We start from the raw sequence: 27749 nt of genomic DNA, 5'->3' as shown, positions 1-27749 counted from the left end.
TAGCCAGAGCAATCAGGCAAGAGAAAGAAATAAAAGGGATCCAAATTGGAAAGGAAGAAGTGAAACTGTCACTATTTGCAGATGACATGATTTTATATATAGAAAACCTTAAAGAATCCACCAGAAAACTTTTAGAAGAAATAAACGAATATGGTAACGTTGCAGGGTACAAAATCAACATACAAAAATCAGTTGCGTTTCTGTACCCTAACAACGAAGTAGCAGAAAGAGAAGTTAAGAATACTATCCCATTTACAATTGCAACAAAAAGAATAAAATACCTAGGAATAAACTTAACCAAAGAGGTGAAAGATCTGTACACCAAAAACTATAAAACATTTCTGAAAGAAATTGAAGAAGACACAAAGAAATGGAAAGATATTCCGTGCTCTTGGATTGAAAGAATTAACATAGTTAAGATGTCCATACTTCCTAAAGCCATCTATAGATTCAATGCAATATCTATCAAAGTTCCAACAACATTTTTCACAGAAATAGAACAAAGAATCCTAAAATTTATATGGAACAACAAAAGACCCCGAATAGCTAAAGGAATCCTGAGAAAAAAGAACAAAGCTGGAGGTATCACACTCCCTGATTTCAAAATATACTACAAAGCTGTAGTAACCAAAACAGCATGATACTGGCACAAAAACAGACACACAGATCAATGGAATAGAATTGAAAGCCCAGAAATAAACCCACACATCTATGGACAGCTAATCTTTGACAAAGGAGCCAAGAACATACAATGGGGAAAAGAAAGTCTCTTCAACAAATGGTGTTGGGAAAACTGGATAGCCATATGCAAAAAAATGAAAGTAGACCCTTACCTTACACCATACACAAAAATTAACTCCAAATGGATTAAAGACTTGAATGTAAGACCTGAAACTGTGAAACTTCTAGAAGAAAACATAGGCAGTATGCTCTTCGACATCAGTCTTAGCAACATCTTTTCAAACACCACGTCTGACCGGGCAAGAGAAACAATAGAAAAAATAAACAAATGGGACTGCGTCAAAGTAAAAAGCTTCTGCACAGCAAAGGAAACCATCAACAAAATGAAAAGACAACCTAACAATTGGGAGAAGATATTTGCAAACCATACTTCTGATAAGGGCTTAATCTCCCAAATATATAAAGTACTCATGCATCTCACCAACAAAAAAACTACCAACCCAATTAAAAAATGGGCAAAAGACCTGAACAGACATTTCTCCAAAGAAGATATACAGATGGCCAACAGACACATGAAAAGATGTTCAAAATCACTAACTATCAGGGAAATGCAAATCAAAACTACAATGAGATATCACCTCACGCCCGTTAGAATGGCTATAATTAACAAGACAGGAAACAACATGTGTTGGAGAGGATGTAGAGAGAAGGGAACTCTCATACACTGCTGGTGGGAGTGCCAACTGGTGCAGCCACTATGGAAAACAGTATGGAGATTCCTCAAAAAATCAAAGAGAGAACTACCATATGATCCAGCTATTCCACTGCTGGGTATTTATCCAAAGAACTTGAAAACACCAATTTGTAAAGGTACATGCACCCCTGTGTTCATTGCAGCGTTATTCACAATAGCCAAGACTTGGAAGCAGCCTAAGTGCCCATCAAGGGACGAATGGATAAAGAAGATGTGGTATATATACACAACGGAATACTACTCAGCCATAAGAAACTATGAAATCCAGCCATTTGTGACAACATGGATGGACATTGAGGGTATAAAGCAAAGTGAAATAAGTCAGAGGGAGAAGGTCAAATACCGTATGATTTCCTTCATTAAGTAGTAGATAATAACAACAATAAACAAACACATAGGGACAGAGATTGGATTGGTGGTTACCAGAGGGGAAGGGGGGAGGGAGGAGGGTGAAAGGGATAATTCGGTACATGTGTGTGGTGATGGGTTGTAATTAGTATTTTGGTGGTGAACATGATGTAATCTATGCAGAAATAGAAGTACAATGATGTACACCTGAAATTTTTACAATGTTATAAACCAATAAAAAAAAAAAAAAGAACCTAAACAAAAGCATAGTTTCATTTTTCTCCTCAGGTTTTGTGCTATTGTTATCATACATTGTATGTCTACCTGTATTAAAGATGCCCACGTTACATTATTATTTTTTTGTTTAAACTGTCAATTATTTATTAAAGATATATAGATAAGGGGCCAGCCCGGTGGCACAGCGGTTGGGTGCGCACACTCCTCTTCGGTGGCCCGGGGCTCATCGGTTCGGATCCCGGTCTCGCACCAACGCACCGCTTGTCAAGCCATGCTGTGGTGGCGTCCCATATAAAGTAGAGGAAGATGGGCACGGATGTTAGCCCAGGGCCGATCTTCCTCAGTAAAAGGGAGGAGGATTGGCACCGGATGTTAGATCATGGGTAATCTTCCTCACACACACAAAAAAACAGCCACCGGTTTGGTTTATTTGTACCATTATAAAAGCTGTTTTTCAACCTCCTTATAGACACTTCAGGAACAAAATTGCTCACATTCCTTCCACTGAAAGGAAATACATTTGCAGTTCATCTGGAAAGGAAAGGGTCGTGTCACATTAAGTGACAGAATCTGACACTGGTATAACTGTCACTTTCGCGTGTAAACTCTGCTGTTATTATGAGGAGCAGGAGGACAAATAGTTGCCACAGAAAGCATACATCTGACCGCTAGCTCTCCATCCGGGCAGGTCCTTTAATCCATTAGGCACCATAGGTACAATCATCTGGGACCTTCAAGATTTCCAAGGGCCTGGGGAAATATTTGAGATGTGGAAAAACAAATTGATTGGTTCCAAATATAAAAAAGAAAATCACAAAATTAAAACTTATGTTTTTATTTCTAAAAATGCAACATGGGAACCTGTTATTGCAACTCAACTCTTACATATCTATTTGTGTTTAATTAAATGTGGGTTGTTAGTTCATTTTAATATGCTTAATATGACATGAGTAGGAAGTCCACAAGAGTGCTCAGGGTCTCTAAAGGTCTTTAAAATGCCCCATATTCAGTTACTGAAATTCCAGAGAAGTATTCAGTGTTGCTGGTCAACTTTGCTTAGAAATAGTGATGAATTCCACTAAATACAAGTTTAGTTAAAGTTTTTCTTTTTCCATGTTATCAAATGAGAGCATGGCTTAGGTAATTACTAATTGGTTTGCGTTTTTGTTTGTTAAATTTGCTTTGCCTGTTAAGCCAGTTCTCAAACTAAGATCAGAGAAATCCACATCCCAACAGAAGTAGGTCTTTTTTCACTGATCTTCTGTTGAAGACTTGTTACCATATCTGAGTTGCCCCATGGCTTCTGGAATGTAATAGCATTTATATTTCTTAATTTTTCTAAATAAAATTAAATCTGCCTCCAACACTCCTTCCCCAAGGTTGATGAGAAGTTTGATTACCAGAGCTTTGTCACCACTCTTAGATCTTACAAGAACCCAAGGCTTACGTCATCCAGGAAAATGAATGATGACCCAGTTGGAGTAGAATATTTTCCTTATTTCACAGGCCTTTAAGGTTAAAAGAAAATAAAAAAAGACAAAACTATAGTACTGCTTATAGTCCCTCAAACAATCCTTCACACTCTCGCCAAGCTCAGCTAAGGGAAATTTGCTGGGACCCCCAAGTCTGTGCTGCTTGGCTCCTAGTTCCACAGCACAGTCATTCCCATGTGAAGTTCTGCCGTCTCTAAAACATTGTTTTGCAGCCACTTCATCCCTTTGCCCAGTTTCAGGAAAATCAACCACACGCCAGGGTCAGGCTTCTTCCTTCTTCCACCCACAGAGCACCAAAGTCCCCATCTTATTCTCTTTCAGACAATGCAGCCCATTCCCTCAATGGAAGTAGAGCAATGTTTCTTGCAGTGTGATCCAAAGAATGCTGGTGGTCCCTGGCAGCCCATCAATTAATCTGCATGTGCTTTAACAGTTTCAGATGAAAAAAAGCATCTAAGCAATTTTGTTCCCATCTAGTTCACAAATTGGTAATGTAAGATTAGTTATGACTTTTACAGAAATACTGTTAGATCGTTTATAATAAATGCAAGATTACCAAGAAGCCTCTAATGGAATAGGCACCAAAGGGAAGGAGATGAGACATAGTCCAAGAAAAGACTAGTATAAGAGATAAGTCCTTGGTGGTCTTCTTGGTAGCATTGAACATTAACTAGTGTTCCAAAGGACTGGAATGGTCTCCTGAAGCAATGTCACTCTGATTGCTATCTTTGTTTTCTTCAGTTTCCCCACTAAGTAGTGTGCAAAACAGCTAAATAAATATCCTCGTTAGTCAGGAGGAAATGCTAACACACTTTGGGGCTTTGTGCATGTGAAATGTAGAGCCTAGCTTTATGCCACTTAAAGTATTAACACGGCTGATGGTAAATGAAATCTACTCTTCTTAAAAGTCCCCGCTACTAGTCCTCATGAACATTGTTAGACATTTTAGGAAAAGCTAGGAAATATACATATATATGTATAGGAAATATATCTATGTATATACGTATATATATATTTTTTTTTTGGTGAGGAAGATTAGCCCTGAGCTAACATCTGTGCCCATCTTCCTCCACTTTGTATATAGGATGCCACCACAGCATGGCTTGATGAGCGGTGCATTGGTTGGCGCCCAGGATCTGAACCTGCAAACCCTGGGCCACCAAAGCAGAGCGCACGAATTTAACTATTATGCCACTGGGGCAGCCTCTAGGAAATATTTTTAAGAGAGAAGAATGAGTTTAGTCCGTGAGATAAAAGCTAGCCGGTAAAAGCTTAAATTGGTACCTCTTTTCCTCATGGTAAACCTTCCCAGTAACACTCAAATTCAGCCTAACACATTATAGAAGTACTGGTATAGTCGTTTTCTTCCAGACATTGGAGTAACACATAGAACCTGCTATCAAGAATCATAAAGTACTCTAAGGGCAATCCAATACAACCAAGAACAAGATTTTTTAAATGTCACTGAAGAGCTGCCTCCTCAGTAGCTCCCTAACAAAGCGGCACCATAGCCGTCTCTCTGTAACTGCTTCTGTCTTTTAAATCTGTTCTGCGCAATTAACACCTCATTCTACCCAACTCTGTCCTCCCTACTCAACTCTTTAGCACTTTATTTTGCCAATACAAAATATAATTATCACATTGTCTTCTCACTAATTGCTACTTGAGATTATTTTGTTTCCCCAACTAAATTTTAAACTTCTTGTGAACAAAAAAGTGTTGAAACTCTTTGGCATACCATAATAACTAAATTGGGCCTAAGTACCTAATAGCTACACAATCATACAATCAATAATTAATTGACTCTTAGGTTTAAACCATGTATCAAAAATAAACAGAATTGGGTTATTTCTTAGTTTTTTCCTTCCAAAATTGGATATAGCCTCAGAGATATTGCAAAATATTGATTATTTGTTATGAAATCTATTGTTTTTCTTTTAAAAGTCCGTTTTAGAAAACACTAGTCAGGAAAGTATAATACTCCAGAGAGATGGTGACATCATAGGAGAGCAGAGCTAAAATGGACTTCCTCGTAGAAATGGAATTGCTTTAGTTCTAATTTGAGTTCTTCAATTGGGTTGATTAGATTAAGAAGGAAAGAACCATTTGTCAAGCCTGTTTGTAAGAGTTAAATTTGGGGCAGGTGGAAGACTAAAAATACGAAGAACAAGACCCAGGTCAAAGGTCTTCCCAAGAAAGAGGCTTCATCACTCTGCCTGATGAAACCCTAGTGTCTGTCACTACCTTCAAAGCACAGAGTACACAGCCCGGCACAGACCCCTGGTCCCATCTGCTCTGTGATTAGAGACAAGATCACTGACTGCAGGCAGATGACCTCAGTCGCTGACTGAATCTGTCGGGCTCACTTTTCATTGTCTTAGTAACCTTTTGTGAATAACCAGAGTTTCCATCCCTGCCTTCCTGTCTGGTTTGCATCACTGACAAATTCTACTTTTCCTCTCTTGAGAAAGACATTCTTCCTCGGCCCCGCCCTAGTGGAAGAGTACATTCCATTTCCAAATGAGCTGGAATGTAGCCGTCATCATAAAACAATAGTAAGTGGTTGAGATAAAGCACCCACTAAAGTAACTGGAAGTAGAAAAAAGCAGAAAGAATGCGTGCCTTCTTATGGAGCAACACCCCTATCCATCAGATGAAAAGGAAAATCTGGTACATAGCTTCAAGTTTTCATTAAAATGCAATAGAGCATCAGGAAGTCAGATTTGGACCAACAACAATGAGATATTTTTCTTACAGTTCCTATCCTCTGAACAGCCTTGCTGCGGGCTTCAAAATTCTCTCAATGACCAAGTTCAGTGAAGGTGCTTTTTCCTCCTCTCCTTGATTGAACCCGGAGCTTTGGGAAGGGCAGCGAAGTAAGCCGAAATGAAATTGCCAAACTTATGGTTCTCAAGTAAATGAGATTTTCTCTAATGCTTACCAACTGTCACCAGGTCAGATGGATTTTTCTGCTTGAGATCCCTTGGTGCATTAATTTCTCTGCTGTCTTGTGGTATCCCTCTGAAAGCAACTCCAGCAGCCATAAAAACATAAAAAGAAAATGCAGAGCATAACCGGTGCACAGAAGGACAATAAGAGATACAAAGTGAGAAGAGGGCAGGAAGGAAGGTCTTTAGACAAGCATGTCATTTGCTTGGTTTTCAACTCAGAGGGCAATTTACACATCACTCTAACTCAGACCTACTAGAAAATGGCATGATGTCCTACGTCTGGGTCGGCTGAACTAGAAATCCTCAAAGGTAGCTGCATCTTTTCTTGATTCATCTAGTGCAGTGATTTGTTGTTGTTGTTGTTGTTGTTGTTGTTTGTGAGGAAGATCAGCCCTGAGCTAACATCCATGCCAATCCTCCTCTTTTTGCTGAGGAAGACCGGCCTTGAACTAACATCTATTGCCAATCCTCCTCCTCCTTTTTTCCCTTTTTTTTCTCCCCAAAGCCCCAGTAGATAGTTGTATGTCATAGCTGCACATCCTTCTAGTTGCTGTATGTGGGATGCCGCCTCAGCATGGCCAGACAAACGGTGCATCGGTGCGCGCCCAGGATCCAAACCCGGGTCGCCAGTAGCGGAGCGCGTGCACTTAACCGCTAAGCTACGGGGCTGGCCCCTAGTGCAGTGATTTTTTTAAAAAACCTGTTAAAGCAGTGAAACCACAATAGATAAAGCAGCTGACAGTGGAGCTGCCCTGGTGGAGTCAGGGGTTTCATCAATAGGGCTTCCTCTCCCCACAGTAGCAGTCCATTCAAACCTCCAAGCAGGTGTGGTTAGAGGTGTGAAAGCCCCCATTCTAGACGGTTTTAGTGATCCAGCAAGTAGCAACACAAGGATTTAATTTCTCTGAATACAGATGGTTGTCATCCAAGTTTGAGGGCAAGAAGACATTCTCTACTTCTCTCTAATGTAGTCCTTTACAGTTTCTTATTCACTCTGGTTTCTTGGGCTAAAAGTTAGTATCATTTTTGATGGATACTACACGTCTTGGCACCTACCATCTAACTACCCTCATCCTCCTTCCTTCAAAACACATTCCAACAGATGTTTATTGCATGCCTCTGACATCCAAGGCACTATCTGGTCATTAAAAGATATAAATAAGAATAGTAGTAGGAGCAGTAGTAAAAATAATGGCAAACACTTATATAGCATTCACTAAGTGCTGGGCACTGCTCTAAGCTCTTTATATGTATTAAGTCATTCAGTCATCTAAACGACACTCTAGGAAAGATATGATTGTTATTTCCAATTTACAGATGAGGAAACCGAGGCTTATAGAGGTTAAGTCATTTGACCAAAGTCACACATCTAACAAATGGCAGAGCTAAGATTTGAACCCAGGCAGTCTGGCTCCTGAATCTGTGCTTTTAGCACACAGTCATGCATTGCTTAAGGACAGGGAACCGTTCTGAGAAATGTGTCGTTAAGCAATTGTGTCGTTATGCAACCATCATAGAACGTACTTACACAAACTTAGATAGTAGAGCCTATTACACACCTAGGCCACATGGTAATCTTATGAGACTTCTGTCTTTTATGCAGTCCATCTTTGACCAAAACGTTAATATGTAGCGCATGACTGTATTTGCTTTATGTGCGCTGTCTTTGGGGTTAATCAGTATACTTTCATTCATCTTATTTTCTATACTGCAAAAGAGAATTTTCTGCTCCTAGAAGTTTCAAAGTCTTTCTCCCTTTCGGAACTTAATAAAGGACTGTGGACACTGTATACATGAGAAATGCTAATGACCGCATCTTTCCCTCTCCAATCATTTATTGAATACATATTATTTGTTAGGTGCTGTATGTCATCAGTGTCATTAATTAAAAACGAATCTTTTCAGGTAGATTTTTTTAAATTAAGACTTTATATTTTGAAAAGTATATTTATAGCCTTTCACTTAGGAACCATCAGTCATCTAAAGCCTGAAATATAGAAGGGCAGATGCTACTCTTGCTACTCCGTAAATCATGAAAATGATACGTGGTGAGGCCAGGGACTTGTACACTCCAAGTCCTGTGGTTTTCCACAGCTGCTCCTGAACCCTGAGCTCTGGCCTGCTCAGAAGCATCCAAATGTCTGACTATTTATGGTCTCCTTCACGCATCGAAATACACCACAGAGCTTTGATGACTTGACTGAAGCCAACAGGAAATGACAAAGCCAGGTAGCACCAGTTTTGAAGCTGGGCAAAAAGAACGAATCTGCCTCAGTTTAAGTTGGTTTTCACTTCTCTTTCCTACCAAACTGGCAAACAAGAGGTGCAAATAACATACACAAGATTAAAGAGCAAAGTGAGTGGTTCCTTGCATGAAAATCATTGGTCCAACTGGAGTGAGGAATCTGCTGTGTTGGAGGACCTGGCCGCACAGGCTTGGAGACTTATTATACAGCAGTGCCCTAGGGCGGGCCAGGTACACATGAAAGTGTCGTTCTATTACCATGTAAGGAATTTCTTGCAACACCAGTCCTACTTCTGAGTTCTATCACTTACTGCGTCACAGGGCCTGCAGCAGGTCTGGCCATGGCCTACTGTGCTGTCGGATAAAATCACTAATGTTACATGTGTAGGATTAAAAAGTGCTATCCTTCCAGATGTCACTGGGTGTCTTGTCTGGGCTGGGTGTAAAACTGTTTGGGTAGACTGTGGAGTTAAATAACACCACTCCCTAAACATCTTTTGAGTTTTCTACAGAAAGCCTCCTGTCGTAGATGTTCAGTGACTTTCTCAATTATCCTAGGGTACTTGAAGATATTTAAAACAAATTCCCACTAATTTCCCTTGATTTCTATGGAACCCTGCAGACCCACGTCAAACAACTTGAATCCTGTGTACAAGTAGGCCTCAGACATTACAGTTCCGTTGGATGGGCTAGGCATCCTCAAAAAGAAGCAAGCTATACGAAGTAGGAATAGACCCTTTGGAGAAAAATCACCTTGAGGGAAGAAGCCTAAGTGTGGTCAAATGAACAAGAGGTGCTGACACTTTGGTTCTGGGTGGGGGTTAGTGCCCTCACTTGCCCACCCAGATACAGCCCATCCTGATACCAGAATGCCTGCGATCCCTGTGAGGAGAGAGATGGGGAATAGAGAACTTCATCCTTAGAGGCCCCACAGCTCTTCTGGATATGGGAAGCCCTTCTGAAAGATCTGGTTAGGCAAAGCAGAGAGTACTGCCCCAGGGAGTGTCAGGGAAGAGAAGCAATGGCGATTGGTGAGTTAGAGGAAGTCAGGAGCTGTGTGAACAGGAACCTGTGGGCAGTGTGGAGGTCAGTGGTCTCTGGGGCAGGCTGGGCTTGGTCAGCAGTATAGACCCACCTCCCTGCGGTGGTGTAGATGCAGTCAGTCCAGAGGAGACCTGGCAGCAACATGGGCAGCAGCAACGGGGTGGCCAAGTGACAGCAGAAAGATGAAAGTGGTCGAAGCAGAAGAAGGAGGACCACAAAGGACTTGCAAGAAGTGCCCCTGATCATCTGTGAGACAAAGCCCAACCTGGAACTTCTGGAGGAGGAGAAATTCCATTTGGGAACTTTAAATCCTGGAGAAGGAGTAAGGAGGGAACTAGGGACATTCAGGTGACACCTGTAAGCACACCTGGAGAATCTCTACTACTAGAGGAGAGAGGATCATGGGAGGAGATCAGACATCTTGCCCTTTAGGCAGGCAAGGCTTTGGAGCATTGGGATTCAAGCTATTACTACAAATGTGACACACATACAATCATCAGTGTGTGAAGCCTGGGACATACAAATTACATATATAACATTTGAATTGTAGTCCAAATCAATGTGCAGTCTCTGTTATTTGGAAGTGAGTAGGGACAGAATTATGTTTCAGTAGATAGGTCTTTGGGGGCCTCTTTAATTCATACCCTTCCATCTTTCTTAATTTAGCAAACATTTATTGAACATGTATTGTATATCAGACAGCAGGCCAGGAGTTGAGAATACAAAAATACATATGCAAAAATAAATATGGTATAGTCTCTGACCTCAATAATCTAACAGTTTAGTGGAGAACTAACATTAAATCATGAATACAATGATAAGTGATGTGTCACAGAAGAGGTAGGGCTATGTGTAGGTAGATGCAAAGGAAGGGCTGGGGGACAGTTAAAGAAGGCAGCATAGTGGGCAGGCTACACAGGTCTTAACAGGTGACAAGGACTTTGCTGCGACAACAAACTGGAGGAAGTGTATTGGATCTGTAGGAGCAAATGGAGAATGCCCAGCACAATCTGTAGAGTCCTTCTCTCTGCTCTGTAGCCTGGAAGTTTGACTTCTACAGCCTCTTCCCTTGTTCTCTGCCCTTCAGTTTTGTATTGCTAAAAGAAGGTGCCAGCAGGACATCAGAGGACAGGAGGAGAGAGAAGTGTTTCTTCCTCCAGCTCCCTGTCTGCCCAGCCAGGGTCCCACAGTAGCTGTGTACCTCTATCCACGACTACATTGCCCTCCTAAACTCCTGTGAGAGAAGGGAACAGTTACCAGGAAGGGCAAGTTTAGCAGCTTCCTGCTGTTGCTGACCCCAGGGTAGTTACCTTCCCTTACTGCCCATACCTCCATAAAGAGTCCCTTGAACTGTCTCCTATTGCCTCTTTGGGGTGCACCATCTCTTCCCCGTTGAGCCCCTGCATGATGCAGCATTCTAAGCATAGGGGATAGTGTATGCAAAGGAGATGTGAAATGACACAGCTCATTTAAGAAACTGCCACAGTTTAAATGGCTGGATGCAGAGTTCAGGAGGCAGAGACAGGAGCTGTGGTGGGGAGACTGTCAGGGGCCAGGTTGCTGGACGGAGCCTCATGTGACAGGACGAAGAGGTCTTATCCCAAGACTCTGCTAACACCACTGGGGTTTATGTATTCGGTTTTTCTGGTGATTTCCTCAGAATCTCATATTATTCATGGCCTTGGATTAAAGACTCTGCACTCCCACTGAATTACAGAATAAAGCTTTCAAATAACTTGGTTGAGAGGTAGTAGAACTCCCTCTATGTTCTACTGAGAAGCCCTATGAATTACTCTTAGGATCAAAAACACAGGACTTAGTTGAAGGAAGTAATTTTTCCCTCTTAATGTGAAAAATCCTTAAACAAATCATCTACTGGTAGATGATCCAGAATTGACTGCTCCCCTAGAATTAAGCATAGTTGTTATTCTTCACTTTATTTTCCCCTAAACCACCTCTGAATTAGCTTGGGAACATGAGCCAGGTAAGAGCAATTGCAAGCCCAGAGAATAACAGGTCTCAGTAGATTCCACATTCCTTCTCAAACTCAGACCTTCTTGCCAGCTGAGACTAGAAGGAGAACCAAGTAGAAGAGAAGATAGTTCTTTACCATTGAGCACAGTACATTTAACATAATAGGATATTGTTGGTAGACTGATTGCTCTAAAGCAGAGATACTTAGATAAACTCTCCAACTAGCCCTGGATGAGACAGATATTGTAGGCAGGCTGAGTCAACACCTATCCCCAACCCCTTTATGCCTTCTCAACTTCTGTCATGGAGAGTAGGAAAGTTAAATATTCTTTTACCCACTTCCCTTGCAGAATGGATATGTGATGAGATTCTGGCCAATGCAATGTAAGTGGAAGTCGGCTGGTGGGTTTCTGAGAAAGCTTTTGCATTTCTGACAAAAAGGGATAACTGGCATCATCCCCTCCTCCTATCTTCCTGACTTGAACATGAAAAGTCTGTTTAGAGCAACAGCAGCCATCTTGTAAGCAGGAGGCAATAACTGTGAGGACAAAAAGGATACAAAGAGATTGAATCCAAGATAGCATTGCTGAGCAGATAAAAGAACAATAGTTCCACCTCTAGGTTTCTTGTGTTGTTAGATGCTATTTAGGCTACTATTTGTTGAGTAATCTGTTCTTTTATTTGTTTGTTTGTTTGCTTATTATGGTAACATTGGTTTGTAACATTGTATAAATTTCAGGTGTACCTCATTATACTTCTATTTCTGCATGGATTACATCATGTTCTCATGCTCACCACCCAAATACTAATTACAATCCATCACCACACACTTGTGCCGAATTATCCCTTTTGCCCTCCTCCCTCCCCCTTCCCCTCTGCTAACCACCAATCCAATCTCTGTCTCTATGTATTTGTTTGTTATTGTTATTATCTACTACTTAATGAGTGAGATCATACTGTATTTGACCATCTCCCTCTGACTTATTTCACTCTGCCTAATACCCTCAATGTCCATCCATGTTGTCACAAATGGCTGGATTTCATCGTTTCTTATGGCTGAGTAGTATTCCATTGCGTATATATACCACATCTTCTTTATCCATTCGTCCCTTGATGGGCACTTAGGTTGCTTCCAAGTCTTGGTTATTGTGAATAACCTGCAATGAACACAGAGGTGCATGTATCTTTACGCATTGGTGTTTTCACATTCTTTGGATAGATACCCAGCATTGGAATAGCTGGATCGTATGGTAGTTCTATCCTTAATTTTTTGAGGAATCTCCATACTGTTTTCCATAGTGGCTGTGCCAGTTTGCACTCCCACCAGCAGTGTATGAGAGTTCCCTTCTCTCCACATCCTCTCCAACACTTGTTGTTTCCTGTCTTGTTAATTATAGCCTTTCTGACAGGCGTAGGTGATATCTCATTGTAGTTTTGATTTGCATTTCCCTGATGGTTAATGATGTTGAACATCTATTCATGTGCCTGTTGGCCATCTGTAATTCTTCTTTGGAGAAATGTCTGTTCAGGTCTTCTGCCCATTTTTTTAATTGGGTTGTTAGTTTTTTTGTTGTTGAGATGCATGAGTTCTTTATATATTTTGGAGATCAACCCCTTATCAGATGTATGGTTTGCAAATATCTTCTCCCAATTGTTAGGTTGTCGTTTCATTTTGTTAATGATTTCTTTGCTGTACAGAAGCTTTTTAGTTTGATGTAGTCCCATTTGTTGATTTTTTCTATTGTTTCTCTTGCCCGGTCAGACATGGTGCTTGAAAATATGTTACTAAGACCGATGTCGAAGAGTGTACTGCCTATGTTTTCTTCTAGAAGTTTCATAGTTTCAGGTCTTACGTTTAAGACTTTAATCCATTTTGAGTTAATTTTTGTGTATGGTGTAAGGTTATGGTCTACTTTCTTTTTTTTTGCATGTGGCTATCCAGTTTTCCCAACACCATTTGTTGAAGAGTAATCTGTTCTTATAGCTAAATCCATTCTTAACTAATACACAGGAATCACAAAAAAATCTCCAGCTATTCCATACTTCTCATTTCTCGATTAGAACCAGTGCTTTTCTTTTGGCTGAGGAAGATGAGCCCGCTGATATCTGTGTGAATCTCCCTCTACTTTATATCTGGGTTGCCGCCACAGCATGGCTGATGAGTGGTGTATGTTTATGCCTAGGATCTGAACCCGGGAACCCAGGCCGCTGAAGCAGAGCTTGCCAAACTTAACCACTGCACCACGGGGCTGGCCCCAGAGCCAGTGCTGTTTAAAGATAATAGCATGTGCTTATATAATGAGCCAATATTTTTTTTTCAAGAATGATCTTGACATGTCTCTTCACAGAAATTAATGTTATCTCAACTGACACACATTTGGCAGGAACAATAAGTCCACTTCCATTCTTGTCCATCTTAGATTCCATGGTCATTGTTACAATCAGTTTCGAAAAGACCTTCCCCTTTCTAACCCCTAATCCCCCTCTCATATTCAACTGTCAAAACCCCAGCAACAGAGAAATCCAACCATCCCCTTTCTCCTTGTGGGCACCAGGTGCTAAATGTTGTAGACTAGTTTCACATTAAGTTCATAGTTGCAAACCTCAAATGGGCCCTCAACCTGCCCAAAAATCTAATTACATTTCTTTAGGGCTTACTTTTCCTTGGAGATGGTTTTATGCCCTCTTTTCTCTTTTCAAATTTCCTATTCAAACTTCTTCTCCCTCATCCTCGTAATTTACTAAGAAACTAGGAACTATCAGGTGGCAATTGCTCCCTGCCCCTGGAGCTGCCCATCTTCTTGGGCCTCCCTCTTACTACAACTGAAGAAATATCATTTCTCCAATTAAAAGCGTATCCCTTTTTGCTCTACCCTTGCTTCCCCAGCGGTCTTTGGACCAGGGGCATCAGCATCACCTGCAAACTGTTAGAAATGCAGAATGTCAGGCCCCACCCCAGACCTGCAGCTTCAGCCTCTGCCATTTAACAAGCTCCCCAGGAGATTTACATGCACTGTGTACACTAACATTTGAAAAGCACTGCTCTTGACTTTATCCCTTGTAAGAACTTTTTCCCTTTGTCATTCTCATTCTTCTGAGTCCTCATTTGCTTTTTCTCTACTGATACAATAGTTAATTCCTGTCAGTAAACAAATACTGTCTAGTACTTCCTATCTGAGAAAATCAAAACACTCCAGGACCCACATTCCTTTCCAGTGACTGCTCTCTTTCCCTGCTTCCCTTTCCCAAGTCCCTGAGTTAGTCCCCCAGGTATGTACGCTGTCTCCACTTCTTCCTCCCCTCCTCACTCATCACGCAGTCTGATTTCCTCTATTTCACCAAAACCACTCTTGTCAGAGTCATCCATCACCTCCATGTAGCAAAAGCTGGTGCTCACTTCTGTGATCTTTTCTTCTAGATCTCTCACAGCAGAGCTCTCCTTCTGCACATGCTCCTCACTGGCCTTTTTGATCCTGCATTCTCCAGGTTTTCCTCCTTCTTCCTTAGTGGCTTCTCCATAGTCTCTTTTGTCAACTTCTCTTCCTTTATCTCACCACAAATTATTGGGGTTCCTGAGGCTTAATCCTAGGCCTCTTCTCTATCTTTTCTTTAGGTGATCTCATCTCATTGCATGAGCTGTAAATATTATCAATATGCTGATGTTTCCCAAATGTATATCTCTAGGCTCTGAATTCCTTACTGGTACATTCACCTGTTTATGTGATATCTCCATTGGATATCTTGTAACTATCTCAAAGTTGTCATGTTTAAAACTGAACTTTTGATTCTTACTCCCTCCTCTCAAAGACTTTTCCTCCCCTTTTCTTCTCCATCTCAGTAAACGGTACCACCATCTATCCAATGGAGTAAGCCAGAGACTTACGAGTCATTCTGGATGCCTCTTTCCCTCACTCCCTACAACATATCAATCAATAAAACTACTTTACCTCCAAAATATGTCTCAAATCAGTCTCCATCTCTCCATCTCTATAATTCACTACTCTAGCCAAGCCACCACCATCTTTCACTTGAACCATCGCAAAAGCCTCTTAACTGGGCTCCCTTCTTTACAATCTTGCCGCCTCTAATCTATTCACGGTCGGAAACCAAACTAGTCTTTTAAAAACATAAATCTGATTAAGCATCTGACCTGTGCAGAACTCTTCAATGACTCATTGGATTTAGAATAAAATTCAAATGTCTACAAACTGTCTGCGTGATTTGACTCCTGCCTCCCTCCCTGCCATTCTCCCTCTCTCCCTCTGTACTTGGCTTCCCTTCACTTCCTTGAAAACTTTGCGTCTTTTGCATATATGGAAACATGCTGTTTTCTCTTCCTGGCTCCTTCTAATCCCTCAGGGACCAGCTAACAGTCTCCTCCTTGGAGAGCCTTTTCTTGACCACTATATTTAAATATTCCCCCACACATGTTCCCTTGACTCTCTATTACTGCACCCTGTTTATTTCATAGCACTTCACATGTACATATTTATTTACTTTGCCTACCCACTAGACTGTAAGTTTCGTGAGCACAGAGGTGGCGCCTGCTTTATTCCCCAATGTAAATCCAGTGCCGGCTTATCTTGGGTTTTCACATCAATAACAATTTGAATATAATGGAATAGAGTGCCTTAGCAAAGACTTTTGAAACTGGGATGGGTAGAAGTTGGAGAAAATATCTCAATCATTGCAAAAAATTTTCTGTTTCTCAAGAGGTAGAAGAGTGCTTTAATCTCTGGGGAAGATAGTTTTCTTGATTTGGAAGAACTATTTTTTATTTCACATTAAAAAAAGCAAGTTCTTAACCAAGTTTTCTTCGGGTAAACCTTGACGTCAACATTGACCTAAAGGCAGATGTTTCAGTCTGGATACTAAGTGCTCCAGGTGATCTGAACCGCTGAGTATCATCACAGCAGAGCCATGACTTTGCTGACATTGTTGCTTTCTCCTTTTTATGGGTTAGGAAACAGTGTTTTATCATGCAGAGTCTACATTGCCTGCCATTGTCTCTTGTTCTTTGGAAGGTGTGATACATTCTTTTGTAAGTAAAAGCTCACTGAGGCATGAGGACTACAGGACGTCAAAACAGCAGAGGCTACCATTATCAAGAACTTACTAGTCAAGCACTGTGCTAAGGACCTGATATATATTGTCTCAGTTAATCTTTCAACCTGTCTGTGAGGTAAGTACTATCATTATCTCCATTTTACATTTGAAGGAAAACAAGGCTCAGAGTGGTTTAGTTACTTTTGAAATATGATAGTATTTATTGTGATCCTAGCTATTTAGCAGCAGAGCCAGAATTCGAATTTAATTCTAGACAGTATTAAGGGGGCTATGTTAAGCAGCATGGCATATGTTAAGGGGCGATCTTCACCTCTTACTGGGAGAAAGACACTAGAGGAAGCATTTCAATAGGACTGGACTGCACTGGAGCGCTCCCACACAAGGTTCACTGATGGCTGACAGCACTGGTGTTGGCCAATTCATGCTGAGTCATTATTCCTCTGGGGCCAGTGAGCAAGGCCATACTCTTGTGGGTGGGTGGGTTTTCCCTACTTGGAGAAGGCATTTCCACTGTCCACTATCTAGGAAATAGGTTGCTTCTGGAACAAAAAATAAGGTTTGAAGAGGCGGGCCTTAGACTAGAGGAACTGGAAACTGCATCCTTTCCCTGAGCCTCAGCTCTGAGGGCTGGAGAACTTGGAGTGGCCTGGCTTCTACCACATCTGAGCCTGTGGGCTGTGAGTAGAGCCAGTCTACACATGGTTGTTAAGTTGTGCTCTGCTTGCAGTTGTGGTGTCCAGATCAAGTGAAGGAGCTTTTCTCAGGTTTGGCAAGGAATGATAAAGGGAAGAGCGCCCCCCTCCCCCCACATCTCGCAAGGCCAGATTGGTGTTTGATGAAGTGACTGGGGGAGACAGAGTCCTGGGCTTTATAAAAGTACTAGAAGCAGTGGTGAGGCAGCGTGACAAGGAATAAAAGATGCTAGGGCCCTCTTTGAGGGACCTGATTCTGAGCACTAGTGAGAGAGCACTCTGCAGGAACCAATATACCTGGAGACACTTGGCATCTTGTCCCCGCCTTCTGGATGACAAGAATCTAGCCTCTCTCATTCATAATTCATTACTTAATATATGTGAAATTGAATTTCTAGTCATAGGCTGGTGAGACCTTTTGTTGTTTAAGGGGATATTCCGTGACTTATAACTGGCATTTTATGTTTGTGTTTTAGTCAGATATCTTTCAGATGCTGTGACAGAAACCCAACTCAAACTAGCTATGCAGAAAAGGGAACTTATTGGCCCGTGTACCTGAAAAGTAGCGGCTAGGAGCCTGGGGCTCCACCGTGTCTTAAGGACTCAATGCAGCCCTCTCTCCTTGCTTTGCTTTTCTCTGTGCTGGCTTCATTCTTAGGTAGACTCCCCCATGTTGTGGCAAAGATAGTCCTTGCCTGTCTAAGTTTTATTTTCTTTACAGCTAACAATACCAAAGGAAGTGTAAGAAAGGGCCACTTTCCTGAAAAATGGCCTCTCACAAAAATCCTAGACAGGACTGTGATTAGCTTGGCTTAGGTCACATGCCCACATCTGGACCAATCAGAGTTCAGACTAAACGGATGGGGTATTTTGGCCAGTCAGAGCTGGGTACCAGAGGAGGTGAGACCATGTGATTAGACAGCCAACTCCTGAAAGGAAAAGATGCCAAACCAACAAAAGGTCACTTATGTCCTTTTCAGTGAAGAGCACATAATCAGTTGATAATTTAACAAAAGGCCTTTACCAGTGGGAAATAGAGATGATAACACAGATGTGCAGACACAAGGGGTGCAGAGGAACGACCAGGGAAAGGAAAAATCCTAGGGGTGAAAAAGAAAAGGGATGACGAAAAGGATAAAAATGTATTGATTCCAAAATAACCTAGGAGCCAAGCACACAGTTGAAAACATAGCATAGACAAGAAGTACCCATGGTTTCCAGAAGATATAGAAATGACTCCCAGAGCTGAGGCCCTGGGATATACAACCCAAGACAACGTCATAGCTTCAGCCCCGAGGGAGAAATGAAGGCTATTCACAGACTGGAATTTGGGATACAAGGAGGAAAGGTGTCCACAAGAAATTCACAGATTTTAGGTTTGTCCTTTATAATTTCCTGTAAATTAAATTCCTATGCAGAGAGCCCATATTTTAAAATATTCATAGGAGTTCTGGGAAAGGGAAATAGGCCAACAGTGACCACTTTCCCTGAAGCAAGCTACCAGTGGGATCTATATATGATCAAACTGACAGGTGTTGTGATAAGTGTTGTAAGTGCACGTAATACCCAGGGTGGCCAAAGACAGAAAGACAGAATCTACGTGTTGATGATGATTTTGAGACATGGTCTGGTGAAATCTTACCAAAAGTTTTTAATCAGGTCCAACTGCTACCTCTGCCAGTCAGTCTCTGGAACTGGCTGTGGAATCCTGTTACAGATAAATATCTAGAATCAAGGCAAATTGTATAGACCATAAGCCATCCAGAAGCAAGCACATAAGTGTCTTCACTTTGGAATCTCTTAAAAATAAGAAAGGACATACAGATAGGGAGGGGCATACAGAGAATGAGAGAAAGGTTTTAGAATACATTGCAACTGACACCTTATTTTCACAAAGAAACCTGCCTAACTTAACATAGCAACACATGTTGAATTCCATACAGCCCACAGTAGCCCTTGGACTCTGTTGGCACATGATCACATGACAACAGGCTGACCACCATGGCTTTAGCTGAAGGACCAACAGAAAGGCATCTTATTTTCAACATTTTCGTTCATCATCTTCCCTCCACAATCCCCCAGTCTCTTGTCTACAGCCGTCTCACGTGCTGGATTCTCCCTGGTCAGCAACTCTTTCAGCTGACATGACATCTAGCAACGTGAAAAGAGCAAAAAGTGTAGAACAGATGAGGAGCATCCATGGGGCTATGTGAGTGATGGAGAGGAAAAAAGGAGAGTACAGGTGTCTCTCTCTCAGCCAGCCCCTCAGGAGACAAACCAGTTCCATAAGAAATCATCAAAACAACTATTTCATTGAAACAAACATCAGCCGCCATCCCTGTTGCATCACTTTTTAGGCGCCACTCATCTCTCAACTTCAAGAGCTAGGATGCTTTATCGCTTGGTTCTGAAAATAAAATACTAATAAATACCACACCTTGCAGATTCATTTTAATCAGCCCTATCTTGAAATAGCTGTTTACTAATTTTGCATAATATAATTAAATGCGCAAACACTATATTTAAGAAACATTAAAGGTATCACTCATCCTGATGGGAGTTGGGAAATTCCAAATTTAGAATGTCTACAACCCTTGTTGTTGTGAAAATAAGATTCTCCATGAGGACAGCAAATTAGAATGGGAACTAGAGAGTATGGTTCCCCTTCTATTAAATATTACGATACGTGAAAAAATACAAAAGACAAGAGCTCAGGGAGGATTAGAATCTGTTTCAACATTTCCTCCCTTAGTGACTCCAGTCCACAAAAACTGAATTTGGTGTTAGGTTTCAGAAGCTCCTAGCTGCAAGGATTTGCAGAAAAATGAAAAGGAATGTGGGAAAGGAAGTTAATCATATCTTCTACTTTCCAGACTACCCATTCCTTCTCCATCATTTGGTGTCTCCCCAACCCATCCACCACCAGGTAGGAAACCTTGAGGTCATCCTTGATTTCTCCCTCTTCCCTAATGCATAGCTTTGACAGTCTCATGTCTGAACATTCCACATGGCCCTTACCCTAGGAAGGCCATGTCATTTCATACCTTATCTGGCCTATTACAAGGGTCTCTCATCTGGTCTTCTACCCTCCAATATATCATTTTACTCCAGTCTTTGCTATTCGTGCTAATTAGCTTCTAAAATGTTGTAAGTTTCACTCCCACCACTCAAATCCCACCAATATACCTTAAACTCTTATTGCTGGAATTCAGATTCCCAGGCCTTTTCTTAATATATTTTGAATACTCCTCTACTCAGATCCTCTGTCTCAGTCAAATCAGTCTACTTCTTCTCCCCTAGTAGAGTAGGTAAATAACCTAGCACAGCGCTTGGCACATATGAGGCAGGATACGAAATATTAGTTTAACCTACTTGGAATAAAATAAAGCTGTTAAACTCCTAGACCTATGCCCATGTCATTCCTCCTGTCTAATGTTCTCCCTTCTCTTTGCCACTTGTTAAAATTTGATCTTTCTTTTAGATCAAGTTCCACTTCTTCCATGAAGCCTTGTCTATCCAGCCCATTGTGGTTATTCCTTCTCTAAACTTCTGTAGCAGTTACCTGTTGAAAAAAGCAATATTTGTTTCCCTCCCAAGGGAGAGGAGGCTGGGGTGTTTATCTACCAACTCCCACCCATCACTTGTTGAGGTTTGTATCCAGGAACATTGACTCTCTGGCATTTTGGTCTGTCCCAAGCATGGGCCAAGAATGTTTTCAGCCAGGGAAAACCCTCAGACAGAAAGAGGCAGGTCTTGCAGTAGAAAGCTTCAGGATTGTAAGGGAATGTGAGGACCCAGGGACATAGAAGGGAACATCCTTTCATGGTGTCACAGTGTAGGAAAGCTTTCCCAGTGAATCTTTTGTGTTTCAGATACACTTCTCCATGATCCTGTGTTGTAGCAGGAGCCCTATCCCCTCAAGACATCAGTGTCAGTAACTCTAGTAACTCCTTTCTCTTCATGCTAGACTACTGGCATGAGGAGCCAAAATAACTAGGCAGCAGCTGATTAATATGATGTTCTGTGGAATACCAAGATAACTAAGATCCTTTGGGATTATATTCTGTTGGAGAGCTGGACAGTGAACATAGCCCTGGGCGAGAGTCTGATTGGGTACAGCTGCCTATCCCAGGTGCATGGAAGCTACTTTTGATCCCTACTTCCTGCTGTAGCCTGAAGGGTTTATGTGCTAAATAGTCATGTACCAAGTGCAAGAGGCCGTGTTGATATGTTCTAGTAAAGATACTGCATCCAGCATAGTTGCTTTGTGACTGAGGCTACTACTTGATTAAGTTTACGGTGGTCCTCCCTAATTTGCCATGATCTACCTGGATTTTTCGAGGGCTACATTGGTATATTAAATGCAGAAACCAGTGTAGGAAACACACAGAATACCCTGGATTTATACTCTGTCTGAAGCTTATCCACAGAATCTTTGAAATCTTAATGGAGAGAGCAGAAATGACAAACAAATCTTCGTTCACACGGTAAGAGTTGGTGACGTGGATCCACCTAGATAATTCTGTTGTTTTATTCTGGGAAAACCACCAGAATTGACCGTTGATTCATGCAAATGATAGTTACCATTACTAGAAATAAGGGTTTCGAGATTCTCTGGGTATATGTTGCTAAAGAGTTAAAAAGTTACAAGTTACCTATATCAGAAGCAGAGAACACTGAAGAGATGTGGGGCTGGGACCTCAAAGTGTGCAGCGAGAATAGTGCAAGCTTGGATCCTAATCTCACTCGGGAGGAGTAACAGTGGTCACCCCTGGATCAGCCTGGACAAAGCTTGATTGTTTATGTCCCTCACATGGTGTTAAGACTGAATAATTCAGACTTTGGGAAATATACTTGTGGGTTCTGATATTATTTTTCTGGTGGAGATAAAAAGCCAGGATTGGGGCTTTCCCTGAGGGGACTGGTAGTTTCCACTTTCAGTCGTCTTGGGAAGAGTCAGCTCCTAGGACAAGATAAAGACTAAAGAGACAGGCTTTCAAGGAACTAATACTTTGGGAAGGAGATAAGCGTATAAACAAATAATTATTAAAATAAATAATTATAAGCAAGAATAGGAGAACTGGTTTATCATTATTTTTATTACAAGTTTAGCTGCCCAAACAGGTTTAGCCTGAAATCCTATGAACCAGTTCCACAGAAGGAAAACATAGAATCCCTATCACGGACCCATACAAGTGGAAAGCAACCATTTAACCCTGAAAAATAATTTCCAAGGTGATGGAAACTATGCCAAGAGGAAATGGGCTAAGGTCTAGGATAAAGGAATGAGCAAGAGATCAAAACAGCAGCAGTGGTTACATTGGGTTCACTCCTTGCAAAATCTTTGATGGCAAAGGCCAACTCTAATTGTTGGTCGTGTGTTTACATTAATGCTGCTGGAGACTTCCTGAGGCGCCAGATAGCAGGTTACTACCTGACCAGCCCTGGACACTTGTTGGGAGGGAGAAGTCTATGACTGGTGCTCTCCTAGTCATAACCCCCTCCTACTGCTCATGAGATCCAGTAGGGGGGCCTCACAAGGCATTGGATTTCTATAGTCCCATCATCAGAATGGGAAGTTTTCTCTCCACACATCTTAAGGAACTTTATTTTGCAACATTATTTGATTTTCTATATCCCATATCCATTGATTTACAAGGCAAATATACTTACTAAAGCTAGTTATAAAACCCACAGTTCATTCAGTGACATAATCACCCCTATCTACACATATGCTCTTAGGACCAAAGGACACTCTTATTATTCTGCCATCACAAGACACATCCTAATTATTCCATCTTCATATCACATAAAAAGATGCTAAATATTACACCTGGGGATTTGATACCTTCTTTTCACAAATGTGTCCCTCGTTCCCTTTGTTCACAGTGCTGCCAAATGTTATCCTTAGTCCGAAGCTAATGGACAATGCCCCCACTTCATCTACTCTCAGCAGCTGTGGCCATCATCTAAATGAATATAGGAATTAAATTAATGTGCAGTGAGTGCCTACAGTGTCCTGAACTATATTAAAAATGAAGAGTGATGGCGCCGAGGAATAAGTTCATATTTTCTTTGAAGCTCAGAATCTGTGTGAGGAATAGATTAAAACCATCTAGTACATAGTTCACCACCTAACTGTGAACTAGAAAGATGGATAACTTGTAAGAGCATTTTACTTTTGTTCTGAGATTTATTTTATAGAACAGGCGTGGATGAAATTATGAGAATTTGTTAAAACTTCAATCAAAATATCAGGTGTGGGGAGCCCCAGCACAGTTGGCTGTAAGTTCTAATACCACATTTGTGTTGCAGTATTTCTTTTAACTGAGTAGGCCCCCAGCGTGGCAGGTTGTTAGGCTCAGGGCCTTACAATTGCTGTAAACCTCTAGCCTATTAGGTCTCTTGTCAGCTCTCTGAGGATTGCAGCTGGGTGGGGCTGGCCTCAGGCACAGGAGCACCCAATTGTTTCAGGCTTTGGAAGGTGGGGCAAACCTCCTATGTGGGTCTTTGAGAAGCACAAGTCTTCTGCAGCTGACAAGCCCTGTTGCCCACAGGTCTACACACACAGTCAACACAGTTCAGCCCCGTGTGAGCGCCCCGACCCCCAAGCGGACCCAGTCTCTCCACGGCGGGAGCCCCACACACTCCGCCACCGCCCCACACTCTCCACCCGCTCCTTGTGCACACCCTGCCCCGCTCAAGTCGGCTCAGCTGCCAGGCTGCAGAGAATCCAGTCACCAACCTATGCAGGCCCACAAGTTGCCTGAGGGCTTGCTGTTGGGTGGGGCCAGTCTCTAGGGTGGGCTGCCTGCCCTGGCTGAGCTGGATTAAATCGGTGCTCTAGCGGGTGGGGCAGACCCTGGGCTAGCAGGCCTCAGGGAGAACTCCAATGGCGTCTGTGTCAGCACGCTCACACCAGGCCACAACAATGGCCGCCGCCAATGTCCCAGTCCCTGGAGAGGTCTCACCCTTCACCGAGATGCACTCAGGGCCTATTAGGTGAGTCTCTTGTCACCAAAGCACTGTGCACCTTTCTTTCTGGTGATTTTAGGATGCTTTCTGGAACAGGTGAGTTTGTGCGTGGGCCCTTTAAGAGCCAGTTTTAGTTTCTTTGTGAACCGGGTTTTCTGGGGGTGCTCCCCAATGCTTTAGTAGCAGGCAAAGTCAGATATTATGCCGCTGGTGTCGATTGTGCTGGGTCCAAAATATGCCCACAGCGGGGGCGCTCCCCGGCTCAGGACCCCGCGCCTCCAGGGAGGGTGCGTACCTGTGCGCTGCTCCCGGAGGCCGTGAAGCCGGCGGCTTGTGAAGGCGGCGTTTTTCCTCTCCAGAAGGGAGTCTCTGCCTCTTCTACCCCAGTTAGGATTGTCCGTTGTTGCAGGAGTTCCTCTTATCCAATTTTCAGTTCTGTCTCAGGGGTAATTTTTCCACGAGTAGTTGTAAATTGGCTGTGTCCACGGGAGGAGGTGAGTTCAGAGTCTGCTTACGCCGCCATCTTGACTCCGCCACCAAAACTTCAATCAAAATAAAACCACAATGTAAAGCTCTGACTCTTCCAGAAAGGTGTTCAGTTTCCTCTTGGCAGTCCATTCCAGACCAAAGAGGCCATCACTGTAGTAGTCAGGGGCCCACAGAAAACAGAAGGCATGCTCTGATGGGATTCTGGAGAGATTATAACAAAAGGACTCTTTACGGAGGCTTGGGTATGATTAAGGAAACCTATAGGCAAAGTTGAGGATCCCAAGGGTAGCACCAGGAGAAGTCATTACCACCCGGAGAACTGGCAGGAGGAGGGAGGGAACACGTTATTGAAGCCTAGGTGAGCTGAAAGAATGGAAGGGGGTCCACACGGGAGGCACAATTGTCATGGAGGGATGCAGTGCTGAAGCACAGGGAGTGGGGAAGAAAGACTCTAACCTCTCCCTCCTCCTACCCTTTGGTCTCTTGCATTGCCTCACATTGCCAAATCCAACCAGAAACCAGAGGTCAGTGGAACCTAGATAAGGTAGCCTGTAAGGGTCCAGATAGAGGAAGGTGGAGAATGGCTTTGGGGCAGGGCAAAAGGTGAATGACCAGCACTACCAACATCTAGACCAAGATCAAATGCCAACCTCTATTGAATTGTCTTTTCTTAGTCTAAGAGAGTATTTCTCAAGATATATTTCAGATGAGGGCTCTGTGTGGGGTGGGGAGAGGAGAGGTCTGTGCATAAATTCATTTGGGAAACACTGGATTAACACATTTAAACAGGCTTCAGTACTCCAGGAATTTTCAAAGCTGCAGTATGCTAAGGTTGGTAATTTTTTTTCCAATACATAATTGTTGAGAGCTCTGATGAGCCAGGCACTGGGCAGGTGTTGGGGATACAACAGTGAACAGGACAGACACCTATACTTGTGGTACTTGTAATCAAGTGGAGGGCAGACAATAAACAGTAAACAAAAAACTAATTAATTACAAGGTGGTTGTGATGAAGTTCTCAGATGAGGGTAAAACGTGCGGCATGTCCCAAACAAAAGTTATTTAGTTTCAGAAATCTTTGCTTCTGGAAAGTTTGTAGGGAGTGAAGGGCTCTCTTTGAGAAAGGCTACTCTTAAGTTTTTTTTTTGACTATTGGTTGCATATTTTTGGTCTGAAGTTTACATAAGTAAATGCCTAATACGGAGTTTTTGATGATGGCTTTTCATCTTGCTGGCCCTAGACAGTCAATCAGAGAGTAAATCTGATATTTATGGAAAATGGGTAATGGGAAGATAACATGAAAAAGGAGAAGCAATACCTTAGTTGTCAAAGCCATTTAAATCAACTTAGCATTTTTCTTGCAGTATAGACTTTTTCTTGGACTCTACCCTGTAAGGCAAGATGATATTGTTACCAAAATGGCTGTGGAGTAGATGTGCATGAAGAAGATAAACATACTTACCAGGTTTTTAAGCAAAGTCTCCAGTGGTTTGACAAAGATGAGACAAAGAGCAGAAAGTAACTTTCAGGGAGAACTTGTTCATAATACACATTTACCTGACTTTTTGTCAGAAAAAATGCTTTTTATAAGAAAACATGTGGCCAGTTATCAGAGATGCTATTGGTGGCCCACCTCAATGCCCCTTATTGGGGGCATTGAGGTACACGCCACCCCAGCCACTGTGAGTGTTGCCTGCTAAGGGCTCACAGCTGCCCCTCCTCGCACCTCCCCACCCCCTCCACCAAGGGCCAATGGTCTATACCAGAGACATGTGGCCGAGGCTCAACTCTACCAGGGGCCATATCCTGGCTGACTTTTTCCCCTTCACTCCCTCCCTAATAAATTTTTCCTAAAGAGCACTTCTATAGCTCTGATCCCCTGTCTTCATCAAGCTTCCCAGGAAACTGGAAATCACAAGGGATTTAGAAGAAATCACACAGCAAGTTAATGACAGAACAGAAAAGACATTATTAGCCTCTTTACTACACTATGCACTGGTCTTTCCATTGTGCCTCGTTGAGATCTAGCTACATTAGCTAATTTCAAAGTTTTCCATTTTGATTCATTTTCAAAAAGAATATATGTGTAAAAAACCTTATTGATTTAACTCTTTCTGTTATCCACATCCATGAGAAGCTAAGCTATTTAGATAATTAGTCACCATTACCCTGCTATGGACCATTGATCTAAATTATAGGCATAAATATCTAAGATAATTAAAATTGTGAGCTTCCAAGACCAGCACACTAGTGAGCTCTTTAAAGAGATAACAATGGTTACAATCCTTAAAGAACTTTTGCCCTGTGATATTAACTGTTGTTAGATAACATTTGCATTGTACATTATGGTTTATGATACACTATCATAGTGTCATTTATCTTCACATTAACCCTGTGACCTGAGTAAAATATTGGGATCCCTGTTTTATAAACGAAGAAACTGAAGTTCAGGGATGTTAAGGGACTTGCTCAAGGTCTAATAGCTATTAAGTTACATAGTGAAGATTTGACAGAGTTATGTTGTTTTTTTTATTAGCAAGTTTGGAGCTTTTCTACTTTATTGCCTGTTTTATCCACTTAATCATGTTTTGTCATTTCTTAAATTATAGAGTTTATAACATCAGTTTATGATTTCATCGTCATAAAACTGTAGTACTATTTGCATTTTAAAACACAAGACATTCTAGAATTTCTACAAGGTAACAAATTAGGCTGCATAATTAAAAATTTACCCAATTTCTATGAAGTTGATGTGTCAAGATTTTTATTTCTCTCCACTTGTTATAAATTTGACTTGTG

General features: G+C 41.9%; 1 long non-coding RNA gene across 3 annotated transcripts in view; it reads left to right on the top strand.

Moving 5' to 3' along the window:
- Window positions 1-24332: 24332 nt before the first annotated feature.
- The window catches only part of LOC147916257 (uncharacterized), an 85810-nt gene continuing 82393 nt past the window's right edge, over window positions 24333-27749 (top strand). For all 3 annotated transcript variants that reach the window (XR_015553194.1, XR_015553193.1, XR_015553192.1), the window contains exon 1: window positions 24333-24488. This is a non-coding gene — a long non-coding RNA (uncharacterized LOC147916257). The remainder of the gene's footprint in view (window positions 24489-27749) is intronic.

The sequence above is a fragment of the Ceratotherium simum genome, chromosome 9 (genome assembly GCF_057802395.1).
Source record: "Ceratotherium simum simum isolate JZ-2026a chromosome 9, ASM5780239v1, whole genome shotgun sequence".
NCBI lineage: Eukaryota > Metazoa > Chordata > Mammalia > Perissodactyla > Rhinocerotidae > Ceratotherium > Ceratotherium simum.
Note: the sequence above shows the minus strand (reverse complement) of the source record. Positions and strands in the feature narration are given on the sequence as shown.